We start from the raw sequence: 18362 nt of genomic DNA, 5'->3' as shown, positions 1-18362 counted from the left end.
GCACTTTCTGGAAAGTTTACCTTTCAACCAGCAATAGTCTCATTGTACCACAATAATTTATCATTAATCTGCTCCAAGTATACTTTCACGACTCGCTGAAAGAATATAATCCCTATTTCCTGGGGAATAAAGCCAGGCAGGAGTAGAAACCTGTAACTGAATGATCAGAAAATGTCCATCGTGGAATGTGTGTTCCGATGATCGACGGATTCCTCTGTGAAGCCGGGAGCGTTTGTTTTTGCTGTCAAATGCTGGTTGATTCCAGTCTTTCAGCGGGGGCCTTTCACACTGTGTGGAAACATCTTGGAAATAATATTGAAGTGTTTCACATCAGTCCATTCATAAAAGTCCCTGAATGTGATGGGAATTCATTTTATTGAAAAACACTGCATTTCCAACATTGAACACGGGGCTGGAGTCAAAGATCATAGAATTTACAGTGCAGAAGGAGGCCATTCGGCCCTTCGAGTCTGCACCGGCCCTTGGAAAGAGCATCCTACCCAACGTCAACACCCTCACCCTATCCCCATAACCCACTAACCCCACCCAACACTAAGGGCAATTTTGGGCACGAAGAGCAAATTATCATGGCCAATCCACCTAACCTGCACATCTTTGGACCCTGGGCGGATATTTTCCATCAGTTCATGGATGCAAAACGAATTAAGACGTTTCGACGCATGCACTTGTCGGTTGAGGTGGCCGAGTGGTGAAGGCGATGTACTGCTAGTCCATTGCGCTCTGTAACGGCGTTTGAATCCCATCCTCGTCGATTTTTCATACGCTGTTTTTTTTCATAGAACATTTCATAGAATTTACAGTGCAGAAGGAGGCCATTCGGCCCATCGAGTCTGCACCGGCTCTTGGAAAGAGCACCCTACCCAAGCCCACACCACCCTATCCCCATAACCCAGTAACCCCACTCAACTAACACTAAGGGCACTTTTGGACACTAAGGGCAATTTAGCATGGCCAATCCACCTAACCTGCACATCTTTGGACTGTGGGAGGAAACCGGAGCACCCGGAGGAAACCCACGCACACACGGGGAGAACGTGCAGACGCCGCACAGTCAGTGACCCAGACTGGAATCGAACCTGGGACCCTGGAGCTGTGAAGCAATTGCGCTAACCGCGATGCGACCGTGCTGCCCACGGTTTTCTCGGAAGTGGGACTCATTTTTCGATGATGGATCTGCAATCACTGACGTGCAAATCCATTCCAGGTTGTGAGGCCGGATTGCATCGAGGTGTGGGATTACAATTACGGACTAGTGGGTTTTTAAACACAAAACATTGTTTATTCCATGAACTCAACTGAACATCTTAAATAAACATTCGATCTCTTACCACAGCTTACTTCAAAGATAACTCAGAAAATATTGCAACAGTAAATAATTCCTTAAACTGTTCCTTCAAACTTCCAAGAGACTTAACACCTTGAAACAGAATCACATCAGGTTAAAGGCTTTACAATCATCAGTTTAAATCACCCAAATGATCCAAAGATGGTCCTTTATGTCAGAGATCCAGCTCCCTGCTAACACAGACACTCCCAAGCTCTTTTCAAACTTGCAGCTCCCTGGAAACACACAGTCACACACAAGCTGCTTTTTAAACTGAAAGTAAAAACATGAAAAATGGCTGACCTAAAGCCCAGCTCCACCCACTCTCTGGCATCACTGTTTTCTTAAAGGTACATTGCTCAAACATCCATGTCTTAAAGGTACTCTTACATGACACCTCCACCCAAGAAAAAAAAACTTCAATTTCAAGATGGTTTCATTTTTCACTTTTGCACCATTCACTAAGAAATATACACAGTAAATATACACTTTCGCTTAAAAAAAAACAACACATGCAAACAGGTCTAATAATATAGTCCATTTTTTCTTTGTCCTTCTTCCTCCAACCGAAATCCTTCTTGATTGATCATTTGAACAAAATCTCTGCACGAGATCGCTGCACGGGGGAAGCACGGTAGCCTTGTGGATAACACAATTGCTTCACAGCTCCAGGGTCCCAGGTTCGATTCTGGCTTGGGTCACTGTCTGTGCGGAGTCTGCACATCCTCCCCGTGTGTGCATGGGTTTCCTCCGGATGCTCCGGTTTCCTCCCACAATCCAAAGATGTGCGGGTTAGGTGGATTGGCCATGATAAATTGCCCTTAGTGTCCAAAATTGCCCTTGGTGTTGGGTGGGGTTACTGGGTTATGGGGATAGGGTGGCGGTGTTGACCTTGGGTAGGGTGCTCTTTCCAAGAACCGTTGCAGACTCGAAGGACTGAATGGCCTCCTTCTGATCCATCCATTCCTCGACTACTCTGCATTTCTCTTTAGAATCAGATACTTTAGTTCAATCTGACCACATAATCCCTTGCAATTCTCCAATACAGGAACATTGGTGATCACAGCTTTCAGGCAGTCAAATGCCTGTTGAAAGTACGCGTCCATTGAATATTTTTACGTTTCTTCAGCAATTCCATCAGTGGAGTAATCACGCCACAAAACGTTTGCACTAAAGTTCGATTAAATCCACTCATTCTAAGAAATCGCATTATTTCCCTTCCTCTTGAGGGTATCAGAAACTCCTCAAGGAAAGTGATTCGGGCTCCTGCAAATTCACTTTCGGCTAGTTTCGTTACCAACCCCGCCACCTGAAGTCGATCGAAGAACTCCATACGATGCTTTAAATGTTCTTTCCATATCTGGAAGTTGGAAATAAAAGCAGATTGTCCTACTTTCTCAATGCAATCATTCAAACGTGGGATAGGGTAAGAGTCAGTTCTTGTAACTGCATTCGCCTTTCTATAGTCCACATACAACCGTTGGGTACCGTCTGGTTTAGGTACCATCACTATGGGTGAGCTCCATTGGCTGCTACCCACTTCAATTATGCCATTTTAAGCATACTCTCAATCTCTTTGTTAACCAGTGCCAATTTTAAAGGATTAAGTCTATATGAATGTTGTTTGATAGGAACAGCATTTCCTACATCTACATCATGTATAGCCATTTTAATACTACCCAATTTATCACTACAAACTTGCCCATGTGATTTCAATAACTCTTTCTGGTCAGTTCGTTTTTCCTCTGGAAGGTAACTTAACAATTCATACCAAATTTTAAGAACATCCTCATTATCCCATTTAATTTGAGGATGTCAAATTCACAGTCATCTGGATTTGGTTCGTCACTTTGAGTTAGAATCATTAAAACCTCCTTTTTCTCTCCTTCCCTTTCGAAGTACCTTTTAAGCATATTCACATGACACACTCGGTGAGTCTTCCTTCTATCTGGTGTTTTTACCACTTAATTCACCTCACTTAATTTCCTTTCAATCTGATACTGTCCACTAAACCTAGCTTTTAAAGGCTCCCCTGCCACTGGTAACAACTTTATCCCCACTGGAGAAACTACGAACTTTGGATTTCTTGTCCGCTACCCATTTCATTCCATTTTGTACAACTTTCAAATGTTGTCTAGCCAATCCACCTGCTCTATTTAATCGTTTCCTAAAATTTGACACGTAATAAAATAGTGTAATTTCCGATTTCGCACCCACCAATTTTTCCTTAATCAATTTAGGCGGACTAAAGGACTAAATTTGGTAGACTCATTAGGTGCATCCCTAATTGCAAACAATACGAATGGGATTCATTTATCCCAATCCTCTGGTTAATCTTGACAATACGGCCTCAACATTGGCTTTAATGTCTGATGCAAACTTTCTGACGCTCCCTGCGATTCAGGATTGGACGCAGTTGATTTAAATTGTTTTATTCCTAAGCTATCCATAACTTCTTTGAATAACTTTGAAGTCAAATTAGTTCCTTGATCGGATTGAATTTCTGGTGGTAGTCCATATCTAGTAAAGAAATGAAGTAACTCCTCCACAATCCTTTTAGCTGTAATATTATGTACTGGAATGGCCTCTGTAAACCTAGTAGACACATCGATTACAGTCAAAAGATATTGATTCCCACTTTTTGTTTTAGAAAGCGGTCCTACACAATCGATTAGGACCCTTGTAAAAGATTCCTTAAATGCTGGAATGGGTATTAAGGGCGCTGGTTTTATCACTGCTTGAGGTTTCCCTATCACTTGACATGTGCGACATGATTTATAAAATTTAACTACATCTTTATGTAGTCCAGGCGGGTAAAACAATTCTGGATTTTAGCTTGTGTTTTCCTTATTCCCAAATGACCTCCCACTGGTACCTCATGTGCAACTCGCAACACCTCCTTTCTATACCCTACCGGCAATTCTACTTGATGATCTTCTGCCCACTTTTCATCCGCCTGCATATGTACAGGTCTCCATTTTCTCATCAGGCCATCATGTTTACGGTAATAACTCATGGGTATACTCTCAGATTCCTCTTCCGTATATGCTTTCTGATATATCCGTTTTATTTCTACATCTTTCTGTTATAACTCCGCAAATATTCCTGAACTAAAAATATCCGCCTCATCCTCCACCTGTTCTTGTTCTTTTTCAACCATCTGATCAAAAATTGTTGCTGACAATTGCACTTCAACTTCACCTTTACTCTTTGATTTCTCCTCTTGTCTTAACCTGTAACTTTGCGACCTTGTTCCTACACAAACCGGCAAAATCCCAGGATATTCGTCCTTCAACACTTCAGTTGACTGATTTTCCACTGGCTTATCAACCACAGTAGGCATCACTCCCACCTGCGATGCAGGTATATCATTACCCAAGATAAACTGAATTCCTGGACAAGATAGTTTATCTATTACTCCTACTACCTCTTCACCATTCTTCACTGGACTTTCCAACCTCACCTTATCCAATGGAACGCGACTCCTCTCACCCTGAATTCCACATATCACCACCTTTTCTGGCAACATTCTTCCCAAACTACATAATTCCTCATTTTTACCATTAAAGATTGACTAGCCACTGTATCTCAAAACATTGTGACTTCTTCACCTGCTCCTCTTGATACACATAAGTAAATTCTACCCACACAAGTAAATTCTTTAAATACATCTGGCACCTTCTTAACAATTACTTCTTGAACAGGCTGTACAATTGTTTGCACCTCCTTCGCGTCCCTTGGGATTTCCTTTACCACTCTTACAAACCCCACCGTCATATCCTGTTTTACCACATCACCCTTCTCAGTGCTTGTCTTCAACCACCAACACTGTGACTTTAATGGCCTAGTTTATTACAGTGAAAACATTTGAAACTTTTCATTTCTTTTCCACCCTCCTGGATTTCTTTTTTAATCAGAGGTACACTCCCTTTATTGTCTCCCATCATATCACCTTTACCTTTACCACTTGAGTATTTCTCATGTCCCCAGTTTCTATCCCTCATCGGCTGAAACTGATGTCGGAAAACAATCTTTGATTTATGAACGTATTCATAATCATCTGCCATTTCCGATACTAATTTCGCAGCTCTAACCTTCTGTTCTTCCACATGAGTTCTCACTACATCAGGAATTGAATTTTTAAACTCCTCCAAAAGTATAATTTTCTGAGAACTTAATACATTTGGTCTATTTTCAAAGCCCTTATCCACCTATCAAAATTACTCTGTTTCAGCCTTTCAAACTCCATGTATGTTTGACCAAATTCTTTCCTTAAATTTCTAAACCTTAGTCTGTAAGCTTCAGGCACTCGCTCAGATGCACTTAAGATGGGTTTCTTCACCTGCTCATACGTTCCAGATTCCACCTCCGGTCGTGATGCAAACACTTCACTAGCTCTACCTACCAGCTTTGTTTGAATCAGTAACGCCCACATGTCCTGTGGCCATTTCATTTGTTTAGCTACCTTCTGAAATGAAATGAAAAAGGCTTCCACTTCCTTCTCGTCAACCCGTGGCAGTGCTTGGACATATTTAAATAGTTTCCCACCAAGCCTTCGACTGTGACGCGCTTTCACACTATCCTCATCACTATCATCCAGCTGTACGTTTCCCTTTACGTCTGCCAATGTTAACTGAATGTCATGTTTCATGGCCATTTTCTGAAGTTCAAACTCGCTCTCTTTATCTTTTTCCCTCCTCTGTATTTCCATTTCTTTTTCTTTTTGTTCTGCTAGGACTATTCTTTCTTTTTGCCTTTCTGCTCTCTCCTTTTCTTTTTCCTCTCTCTCTCTTTCTCTTTCTTTTTCCTCTCTCTCCCTCTCATATTCAAGCAGGGGCATGGGAACCTGGATTGTAGTTTTAGGGTAAGGGAGAATGAGAGTATAGAGGTCAGGAGCACAGATTTGACATCGCAGGAGGGGGCCAGTGTTCAGGTAGGTGGTTTGAAGTGTGTCTACTTCAATGCCAGGAGTATACGAAACAAGGTAGGGGAACTGGCAGCGTGGGTTGGTACCTGGGACTTCGATGTTGTGGCCATTTCGGAGACATGGATAGAGCAGGGACAGGAATGGATGTTGCAGGTTCCGGGGTTTAGGTGTTTTAGTAAGCTCAGAGAAGGTGGCAAAAGAGGGGGAGGTGTGGCGCTGCTAGTCAAGAGCAGTATTACGGTGGCGGAGAGGATGCGAGATGGGGACTCTTCTTCCGAGGTAGTATGGGCTGAAGTTAGAAACAGGAAAGGAGAGGTCACCCTGTTGGGAGTTTTTAATAGGCCTCCTAATAGTTCTAGGGATGTAGTGGAAAGGATGGCGAAGATGATTCTGGATATGAGCGAAAGTAACAGGGTAGTTATTATGGGAGACTTTAACTTTCCAAATATTGACTGGAAAAGATATAGTTCGAGTCCAATAGATGGGTCGTTTTTTGTACAGTGTGTGCAGGAGGGTTTCCTGAAACAATATGTTGACAGGCCAACAAGAGGCGAGGCCACGTTCGATTTGGTTTTGGGTAATGAACCAGGCCAGGTGTTGGATTTGGAGGTAGGAGAGCACTTTGGGGACAGTGACCACAATTCGGTGACGTTTACGTTAATGATGGAAAGGGATAAGTATACACCGCAGGGCAAGAGTTATAGCTGGGGGAAGGGCAATTATGATGCCATTAGACGTGACTTGGGGGGGATAAGGTGGAGAAGTAGGCTGCAAGTGTTGGGCACACTGGATAAGTGGGGCTTGTTCAAGGATCAGCTACTGCGTGTTCTTGATAAGTATGTACCGGTCAGACAGGGAGGAAGGCGTCGAGCGAGGGAACCGTGGTTTACCAAGGAAGTGGAATCTCTTGTTAAGAGGAAGAAGGAGGCCTATGTGAAGATGAAGTGTGAAGTTTCGGTTGGGGAGATGGATAGTTACAAGGTAGCGAGGAAGGATCTAAAGAGAGAGCTAAGACGAGCAAGGAGGGGACATGAGAAGTATTTGGCAGGAAGGATCAAGGAAAACCCAAAAGCTTTCTATAGGTATGTCAGGAATAAGCGAATGACTAGGGAAAGAGTAGGACCAGTCAAGGACAGGGATGGGAAATTGTGTGTGGAGTCTGAAGAGATAGGCGAGATACTAAATGAATATTTTTCGTCAGTATTCACTCAGGAAAAAGATAATGTTGTGGATGAGAATGCTGAGCCCCAGGCTAATAGAATAGATGGCATTGAGGTACGTAGGGAAGAGGTGTTGGCAATTCTGGACAGGCTGAAAATAGATAAGTCCCCGGGACCTGATGGGATTTATCCTAGGATTCTATGGGAGGCCAGGGAAGAGATTGCTGGACTTTTGGCTTTGATTTTTATGTCATCATTGGCTACAGGAATAGTGCCAGAGGACTGGAGGACAGCAAATGTGGTCCCTTTGTTCAAAAAGGGGAGCAGAGACAACCCCGGCAGCTATAGGCCGGTGAGCCTCACGTCTGTAGTGGGTAAACTCTTGGAGGGGATTATAAGAGACAAGATTTATAATCATCTAGATAGGAATAATATGATCAGGGATAGTCAGCATGGCTTTGTGAAGGGTTGGTCATGCCTCACAAACCTTATTGAGTTCTTTGAGAAGGTGACTGAACAGGTAGACGAGGGTAGAGCAGTTCATGCGGTGTATATGGATTTCAGCAAAGCGTTTGATAAGGTTCCCCACGGTAGGCTATTGCAAAAAATACGGAGGCTGGGGATTGAGGGTGATTTAGAGATGTGGATCAGAAATTGGCTAGCTGAAAGAAGACAGAGGGTGGTGGTTGATGGGAAATGTTCAGAATGGAGTACAGTCACAAGTGGAGTACCACAAGGATCTGTTCTGGTGCCGTTGCTGTTTGTCATTTTTATCAATGACCTAGAGGAAGGCGCAAAAGGGTGGGTGAGTAAATTTGCAGACGATACTAACGTCGGTGGTGTTGTCGATAGTGTGGAAGGATGTAGCAGATTACAGAGGGATATAGATAAGCTGCAGAGCTGGGCCGAGAGGTGGCAAATGGAGTTTAATGTAGAGAAGTGTGAGGTGATTCACTTTGGAAGGAATAACAGGAATGCGGAATATTTGGCTAATGGTAAAGTTCTTGAAAGTGTGGATGAGCAGAGGGATCTAGGTGTCCATGTACATAGATCCCTGAAAGTTGCCACCCAGGTTGATAGGGTTGTGAAGAAGGCCTATGGAGTGTTGGCCTTTATTGGTAGAGGGATTGAGTTCCGGAGTCGGGAGGTCATGTTGCAGCTGTACAGAACTCTGGTACGGCCGCATTTGGAGTATTGCGTACAGTTCTGGTCACCGCATTATAGGAAGGACGTGGAGGCTTTGGAGCGGGTGCAGAGGAGATTTACCAGGATGTTGCCTGGTATGGAAGGAAAATCTTACGAGGAAAGGCTGATGGACTTGAGGTTGTTTTCGTTGGAGAGAAGAAGGTTAAGAGGAGACTTAATAGAGGCATACAAAATGATCAGGGGGTTGGATAGGGTGGACAGTGAGAGCTTTCTCCCGCGGATGGATATGGCTGGCACGAGGGGACATAACTTTAAACTGAGGGGTAATAGATATAGGACAGAGGTCAGAGGTAGTTTCTTTACGCAAAGAGTAGTGAGGCCGTGGAATGCCCTACCTGCTACAGTAGTGAACTCGCCAACATTGAGGGCATTTAAAAGTTTATTTGATAAACATATGGATGATAATGGCATAGTGTAGGTTGGATGGCTTTTGTTTCGGTGTAACATCGTGGGCCGAAGGGCCTGTACTGCGCTGTATTGTTCTATGTTCTATGTTCTAAGCCGCTTTCATTCTTTCTCATGTTCCATTTGTTTAATTTGCAACTGAATTTTTGCCATTTCCAATGAGTCAAACTCTATCGCATGCAAATTTAAATGCTTAACCACCGCCATAATTACTTCATCTTTTCGCATTTTGTCAGGTAAGGTTAACTGCAATGTTCTTGCCAAATCTAACAGTCTGCTGTTCGTTTCTGCCCGTAAAGTACTTCGTGTGACATTCTCCACCCACAAAAACCTCTGAGCCTCTGAAAGAACCATTGTTCACAACACTCTCCCCACGTAAACTAAAATACCACACCGGAAAAGGAACAATCCTTCACTGTCTTTAAGTTCACACAAGCCAATCCAATAGATAGACTTTTATCCCGGACGAGCCCCCAATTTCTATGGGTGAGGCGTTTTCAGAACCCCAAAATGTATCATGGAGTTCAACCAACCTCTCCCTTTAATGGATTTGTTGCTTTTCCTGGCACACGGCTTTTTCCCTTGGTGTATTATTATTATACAATTATGGACTCGTGGGCTTTTAAACACAAAGCACTGTTTATTCCATGAACTCAACTTAACATCTTAAATAAACATTGGATCTCTTAACGCCCCTTACTTCAAAGATAACTCAGAAAATATCGCAACAGAAACAATTCCTTAAAATGTTCCTTCAAACTTCCAAGAGACTTAACACCTTTAAACAGAATCACATCAGGTTGAAGGCTTTACAATTATCAGTTTAAATCACCCAAATGATCCAGAGATGGTCTTTTATGTCAGAGATCCAGCACCCTGCAAACGAAGACACTCCCAATCTCTTTTCAAACTTGCAGCTCTCTGGAAACACACAGACACACACAAACTGCTTTTTAAACGGAAAGTAAAAATCTGCAAAATGGCTGACCTAAAGCCCAGCTCAACCCACTCTCTGACATCACTGTTTTCTTAAATGTGCATTGCTTAAACTTACATGTCTTAAATGTACACTCACATGACAGTGCACTATGCAACCATGTGATTTATCTCCCTCCTGCATCTGATTCGTCATTGTTTGCGATACGACCTACCGCAGTGGTATCATCCACAAACTTATAGCTTGAGTTGGAGCTAAATCCTGCCACACAGGATATGCCTCCATATTCAGCGGGTCCGACAATGACAAGACTGAAGAACGATCACTCGTCTATCAAATCAGTGAGGTTTGCCTCACTGTGAGACAAGATTAGCAGAAGCAAAACCAAATTAATTAGATAGAGATCACACGGTTATACTCGACCTGAAACATGAAAACCCCGCCATCTCACAATTCCCGTTCCAGCCTCCCCGAACCGGCGCCGGAATGTGGCGACTCCGGGCTTTTCACAGTAACTTGATTGAAGCCTACTTGTGACAATAAGAGATTATTAGTATTATTATTATTGATCCTCGCCTGAAGTATGGTGATCCTCAGGTTAAATCACCACCAGTCAGATCTTAGACTCAAAGGGCCTACGGTCATCAGGGACTAGAGCGACTTAATTTATTTTAGAACTGGATCAATGTATGTCATTTCCAGGATGTGACTTCACTCAAGACTGGCCAAATGACTGACAGCCGGGAAATTAACGACCATTGAGGAGTTACCGCTACCTGAGGCTTGGTGGGATTGCTGGTTTTAAAGGTTCATCGTGAAATCTAGAGATAAAATGCCGGGAAAGTGGACATGAGTATTATCATGAGATCATTAAAATGTAAAAGGAGGCCATTCTTCCAATGGGCTCGGCAACGATATTCTGAAAGAGCCTCTGTGTCCCCATCACATCCCTGTAACACCACCCAACTTTCTGAACACTAAGGGGCAATTTAGCATGGACAGTCCACCTAACCCGCACACATTTGGACTGTGTGAGGAAATCGCAGCACCCGGAGGGAACCCACACAGACACGGAGAGAAAGTGCAAACTCCACACAGTCAGTGACCAAAAGCTGGAATTGAACCCGGATCGCTGGCTCTGTGAGGTAACCACTGTGATAATATGCCACCGTATAAGGCCATAACACGTCATATATCAGATCAAGCATGATCTCATTGAAATGCGGAGCATATTCGATGGGCTGAATGGCCTACTTCTGCTCCTACGCCTTATACCCTGATATTGTGTAAATCTGTTCCTGTTCTTGGGTAAAACCCTTGTTAAACCAACACAGACGCCGCATGTCGTCTGCATCTGATTATCTGGCGCAGAGAAGGTGATTGTGGAATACATGTTGTACCCATCAAACTCTGCTACTCACCTGGCTGAGATGTGTTCTGTCTCTGTAAATCACAGGTAGTATTCGCGAGTGGAGGGAACACTCTGCACCTCAGTCTCAATAGTTTGTGAGAGCAGGATTCCTTCATTATGAGTCAATGTCTGGGACTGTATGTGAGGGTGGGATTCAGTCTCTATCAGTCATTGGTACTGAATGTCAGTTTGGAAATGTTTCTGTATCTATCAATCACAATTACTGTTTGGGAAAAGTGAGATTAATACATAACAGCAGCACTGCTGTAACAGACAGAGAAAGATACACAAAAAATCACGAAGAGACTATCAGGACACACATACAATGACACACAGAAAAGGTGCCGAGATGGAGAAACTGTTTTTTTTAGGAAAATGTGTTTTCTGCTGCACACAGAGAGACCCTGTTTGTAAAATTATATCTTGCTGTGTAACTGAGCTCTCTGCTGTGTAGCCGTGCTCTCTGCCATGGAACCGTGACACTGCCGGTGACAGATCTTCACTGTCGTTGTGTCAAATCATTATCTGTTGTGTAATGTGTTCCCAGTTGTGGAAGTAAGATCCGTCGGAAGCAGAACCTTTCTGCGCTGTTTCTGAGACGAAATTTTAATTACATATTTATTAAATTTTGTCACGAGGTTCCTTTAGACCTCTGGATTCCCAGTCAAGGGACATAACCTTGTGTTCCTGTTATGAAGACAGTTCATTCAGCATCAATATTTTAAGATAATAACAAGAAATCGCCCAACGTGGGGCTCGAACCCACGACCCTGGGATTAAGAGTCCCATGCTCTACCGACTGAGCTAGCCGGGCTGCTGGTGCATTGTCTATTAAACCTCTTCTTGAAGAGAGTTGCTGCGGTGCTCATTCGGAAGGTCAGTGCTGACTTGTTGGGCCGAATGGCCTACTTCTGAGCTGGATATTCTACGATTCTGTGATACAAGCATGTTGATGCGGTGAAGACGTTCTGCCATACTGCCCACTCCTGATACCATGTAGGAATGCTGGTCTCTCAATGACTGACGACCAATGACATGTAATAAAAAATAACTGACTTAATAATTGAGCAGCACCTCCTGGCGTGTGCTCTGACCGCGATCCGGGGAACTGCCGAAATCCCGACACGTGACCATTTTAGTTGCGTCATCAGGTGACCGTTCGGCCTGCAGAAGTCTCCTTCTGTGCTGTAATTTCTAGATTTCATCATTTAAATTTTCTTCCAGACTGTAAAGTGTGGTCCTGTTCCATTTGAATTTCTAATATATTTCCAATGTAACTGATGTTGTTCCACAATCTATTTAATCGGTGGAATTGTGCGTTTAGGGAGCTGAGGTTTTCGAGTCTCTCAAGGCCTCTCTCCAAATCCAATGGTCATTTTCCACGAAGATTCAACCCCTCCTCACATAAACACCGGGGCCCCGTTGATCGTTTGAATGCAATAACTTCCTGGAGTGATTCCAGGCTGGTTTTAGAATGTATTCTATCGACCAAATTACTAATGAATGGCACACTAGACACAGCTGCGATGGCTGAGTGGTTAAGGCGTTAGACTTGAAATCCCGTGGGGCTTCCCCACGCTGGTTCGAACTCTGCTCGCAGCGACTGTGTTTCGAAGTGTTTGCTAAACTCCTCGCGCAAGCCACTGACTCGAGAATGAATTGGAATGTTTGTAAATGAACGGTTTGAGTCAGTCAGATGTTCAGCATTCGTTTTGGAAACTGAACGAAATATAAAGAAGCTCGCACTCAAAACAACAATCAATCAATAATAACGTTTCCTGCAACGTTTGGAAGGAGAAGCAGCAACGGCAGCGAATGGAAACGTGGTTCGGTTTCATTCAGCTGAAAGTTTTTTGGGGTAAAAAGATCGTGTTAGAAATGGAACATATTTTATCTCTCTATCTGTTTCTTTGTTTCTTTCTCTCTCCCTCACTCACTGTCTTTGTGCTTCTCCGGGGACTGATTGGATACAGTGAAACTCAGCCCTATTTCATCCCAACTCTTTTGGACGAATACATCCTGGCGATGGGTGGTCCTGAATCAGTGGAAGAATCGACAAACTATTCCATTCTTGGCTCTGTGAGAAGTTCCATTCCTGGTTGTGAGGTGGTTCAGGGATAAAGGGATCGAGGGAGAAGGAAGTGACTGCAGTCTGACTCTTACTCTGAAAACCAGTTAGTGCACCCTTGTACAAAGTGGATGTGTCTGAGGACAGGAGGAAAGCAGATCATGGGCCTGTGATTGATTTTATTGAGCCAGACCTTGAAAAGTGAAGCAAACTTCTAACTAGTCGGTGCCTGTCTGAGAACTGGTAAGGAATTACGGCTGATATTGAAACGGTTCATCTTTAATTAGTTACAGCAAATCGATTCTTTCAGACGTGATGGTGTATTGTTTTCAGAGTCACTGTCATAGTTTCTTAAAATATGATTTGTGCTTGTTTTTGTTTTGTTCAGTAATTTGGGGAATCTATTTGGAGCGGGTGCAGTTGGTCAGTATCTGTGCCTCTTGCTTGGCAGCTCCCCGGGAAGCAGCAGCTCCATTCCTATCGAGATCTGTGGACACAATCAGGAGACCCAAACTTTTGCGCACTGCTGCCATCTCCTGGCTGAAAGCAAGTTGTGCAACAAGTTAACGAGGTATTCGTGATACGTTTCAATTGGAGCAAAATAACATTAACATGGTTAATATTATCACTGTAGTAATCACATTTAAATCCCCAGATATCTGATTTCTGACTGAGCGATCTGTTCATCCCGATTTATCGGAAAATGAAGGATTCCCATTACAGCCGTATTGGTTACAAGAATATCCAATCTCTGATTTAATACATTCTCCCGCTTCATTGTTTGTGTATTCGTTCTATAAATACAGGCAAAGCTTGAAGAAATCAGTAACAGAGTAATCAATGTTCCCGGAGAGATGAAACTGCCGCCCCGAACTTCATTTTATGAAGGTGATTCCAGTCACTCCCCACTTTCCCATCAGAACAACGTCACAGAAGAAATCACATCCCCTTCACAGAATAACCATTCAGCACGAAAGTAAATGATCTGAACTATGCTGACCAGAATCAGTGTGCTCAAACGTGTGTTCTTGTTGAAAGAAAAAATGAGGAAGTGCATAGCTGTGTGGCTACCGCAGGGCAGAAATGTTGTAGGTCCTGGTTTAAGGAGCAGAGTGCCGCAGCGGATGCGTGTTGGGTCATTAGCCCGAGGTCGAGGAATCGAGGCTATTCTCTGCTATTTACATCCTCCCTGACACGAAAAGTAAAAATAACGCACGTTCCTGTTTGCTTTGCAGCAAATACCTATCAGAAACTTTCTTGCAGTCTCATCCCGACATTAAACCCAGGATAAAGCAGACAGCATGACACATTACAACATTGTAAAGCTCACACAGAGGGAACCACAGAGAAAATGCTTTAAAGTCTCAGCAAGACTGACCAGATCTGTAGGGAGAGAAAAGAGTTAACGTTTCGAGTCCAGATGACACTTTGTCAAAGCTGGACCGGATACGATATCCAGTAGTACCCCACAAAGGGGCAATATAGATATATAACGATATCCATTAATAACTCACAGGGGGCATATAAGGAAATAAAGCTTTATCGAGCAACAAATCACAATAGAAACTAAGTTCCCATATTCCCCTCTCGGGCGGATGTGAACAATCGAACCTGCCTGACTATTTCCAAGAGAAGACGAATTTTACCCGGAGTCCTGGGATCAATATTAATTCCTCAACCAAAGTCACTGAAGCAGATTATCGAGTCATTAACTGCGCTTTTGCCTGTGTGGTCTTGCTGTGCGTATTTAAGCGGGAATCTCATGTCCTGAGACCAACGCTTTTCCATTGAAAGGAAGGTATTGGACATTCGTGAGGTTGAAAATCTCGCTGGAGAAAATTAACCTCGTGGGGGAAAGGTCAATATCAGGAGTAGGATTCGCACCCACGCTTCCAGAAGAGACTGCGACCTGAACCTTTGACCGCTCGGTCACCCTGATGCGTTGTCGGCGAAACTAAGATCCGTGCACACATCGTCTCAAATTCTATCTTCATCGTCATTCCATTTCAAACAAGATATGCTTATCCTACTTTTGAACACCAGCCAGAGTCCTGTATCTGAGTGTCATCCTTGTCCAGGCCGCTGAGGGTTAAGGAGCTCCTCATTGCTGCATTGATCAGTTTGCTCCAATTAACCAGGAACGAATTCCCGCTCTACCTGTTCCTCACTCGAAGATATTGAAAGCCTAAGATCTGAGCGACGTGAAGTATCCAATTGGAGAGTTGCATCCTGACGACTGCATTCTCTCTCCACAGCTGCTCCCGGTGCTGCTTTCACAGACAAGTAGCCGAAGAATCCCTCCTTTTTCCAAACAGGAGAACGTTCATCCAGGAGAGGCGCCAGAAGAGTGTTCTGGGAGAAGTCAACTTTGTCACCTCGACTATACTGTGGGTAGCTGAAGAACAGGTGTCAAAGAGCGGATCAGACTGTAAGCAAAACGTTGATACTAATAAAGAAAAAGGTAGATGTGCTGCTGACAAATAGCGACTTGTTTTCGTTTGGTGTGATTGAGAATATATATAGCAGAGAGTGGTTTCGATCCATCGACCACTGGGTTATGGGCCGCTGCTCCACGCTGCTCGTGGTTGACTCTGTCCGGGGTCGGACTTGAGGCAATGTTTGAAGAAATCAATAACAGCGTGATCAATGTTCCCAGAGAGGTGAAACTGCCGCCCCGAACATCATTCTATGAAGGTGATTCCAGTCACTCCCCACTTTATCATCAGAACAACGTCACACAAGAAATCACATCACCTTCACAGAACAACATTCAGAACGCAAGTAAATTATCTGAAATATGCTGACCAGAATTACTGTGCTCAAACGTGTGTTCTAGTTGAAAGAAAAAAAATGAGGAAGTGAATACCTGTGTGGCTACCGCAGGGCAGTAAAATCGTAGCTCCTGGTTTAAGGAGCAGAGTGCCGCAGCGGAAGCGTGCTGGGCCATTCGCCCGAGGTCGAGGAATCGAGGTAGTTCTCTGCTATTTACATTCTCCCTGACACAAAAAGAAAACATAACACACGTTCCTGTTTGCTTTGCAGCAAATACCTATCAGAAACATTCTTGCAGTCTCATCCCGACATTAGTCCCAAGAATGAAGGAGACAGCATGACGCAGTACAACATTGTAAAGCTCACACATCGGGAACCACAGAGAAAATGCCTTAAAGTCTCAGCAGATCTGACAGCATCTGTAGGGAGAGGAAAGAGCAAACGTTTCGAGTCCAGGTGACCATTTGTCAAAGCTGGACTGGAAACGTTATCCAATAGTACCCAACAGAGGGGCAATATAGAGAAATAACGATATCCAGTAATACCTCACAGGGGGCCAATAAGGAAATAAAGTTTTATCCAGCAGTAAATCACAATAGAAACCGAGTTTCCAACTTCCCCTCTCAGACGGATGTAATCACTCCAACCAGCCAGACTATTTACAAGAAGATAAGACGAATTTTATCCGGAGTCCTGTGCTCAATATTAATTCCTCAACCAGAGTCACTGAAGCAGATTATCGAGGCATTAACTGCGCTTTTGCCTGTGTGGTCTTGCTGTGCGTATTTAAACAAGAATCTCATGTCCTGAGACCAACGCTTTTCCACTGAAAGGGAGGTATTGGATCTTCCTGATGTTGAAAATATTGCTGGAGAAATTTAACCTCATGGAGAAAAAAGGCAATATCAGTTGTGGGAGTCGAACCCACGCCTCGAGTCGAGACTTCGATCTAAACGCAGCAACTTAGACCACTCGGCTGTCGTCCAAACTAAGATCCACTTGCAAATCGACATAAATTCTATCTTCATCGTCATTTCATTTCAAACAATAGATGCTTTCCCTACTTTTAATCCCTAGCCAGAGCCCTTATATGAGTGCCATCCTTATCCAACCCGCTGGGGGTGAAGGAGCTTCTCATTGCTGCATAGAACAGTTTGCTCCAATCAACAAGAACCGAATTCCCGCTCTACCTCTTCCTCACACGAAGCTATTGAGAGTCTAAGATCTGAGCGACGTGAAGTGTACAAATGGAGAGTTGCATTCTGGCGACTGCAATCTCTCTCCACAGCTGCTTCCGGTACTGCTTTCACGGACAAGTAGCCGAAGAACCCCTCCACTGTCCAATCAGGTGAACGTTCATCCACTAGAGGAGCCAGAAGAATGTTCTGGGAGAACTCAACTTAGTCTCCTCGACTGTACTGTGGGTAGCTGAAGAACCGGTGCCAAAGAGCGGATCAGACTGAAAGCAAAACTTTGATACTAATAAAGGAAAAGGCAGATGTGCTGTTGACATATAGCAACTTGTTTCCGTTTCGTGTGAGTGAGAATATAAATAGCAGAGGCTGGTTTAGATCCATCGACCTCTGGGTTTGGGTGTCCAGCACACGTCCGCTGCGCCACTTTGCTCGTAGTTGTCTTCTCTGGGGTCGGACTTGAAGCAAAGCTTGAAGAAATCAGTAAGAGCGTGATCAATGTTCCCAGAGAGGTGAAACTGCCGTCCCGAACTTCCTTCTATGAAGATGATTCCAGTCATTCCCCAGTTTCTCATCAGAACAACGTCACAGAATAAATCACATCCCCTTCACAGAACAACCGTTCAGCACGAAAGTAAATTATCTGAACTATGCTGACCAGAATCAGTGTGCTCAAACGTGTATTCTTGTTGAAAGAACAAATGTGGAAGTGAATAGATGTGTGGCTACAGCCAGGCAGTACTGTTGTAGCTCCTGGTTTAAGGAGCAGAGTGCCGCAGCGGAAGCGTGCTGGGCCATTAGCCCGAGGTCGAGGAATCGAGGCTATTCTCTGCTATTTACATTCTACCTCACAGCAAAAGTAAACATCACGCACGTTCCTGTTTGCTTTGCAGCAAATACCTTTCAGAAACTTTCTTGCAGTCTCGTCCCAGGAATGA

General features: G+C 43.8%; 2 non-coding genes across 2 annotated transcripts; one reads left to right on the top strand and one right to left on the bottom strand.

Annotated features, from left to right (window-relative positions):
- Nucleotides 1-12132: 12132 nt before the first annotated feature.
- trnak-cuu (transfer RNA lysine (anticodon CUU)) lies at nucleotides 12133-12205 on the bottom strand. The gene has a single exon. It is a non-coding gene; the product is annotated as a tRNA-Lys (tRNA).
- A 706-nt stretch (nucleotides 12206-12911) lies between these two features.
- trnas-uga (transfer RNA serine (anticodon UGA)) lies at nucleotides 12912-12993 on the top strand. Its single transcript has one exon. It is a non-coding gene; the product is annotated as a tRNA-Ser (tRNA).
- Nucleotides 12994-18362: the final 5369 nt, after the last annotated feature.

The sequence above is a fragment of the Scyliorhinus torazame genome, chromosome 24 (assembly GCF_047496885.1).
Source record: "Scyliorhinus torazame isolate Kashiwa2021f chromosome 24, sScyTor2.1, whole genome shotgun sequence".
NCBI classification, from domain to species: domain Eukaryota; kingdom Metazoa; phylum Chordata; class Chondrichthyes; order Carcharhiniformes; family Scyliorhinidae; genus Scyliorhinus; species Scyliorhinus torazame.
The sequence above is the reverse complement of the archived record's forward strand: the minus strand, read 5'-3'. Positions and strand labels throughout refer to the sequence as shown.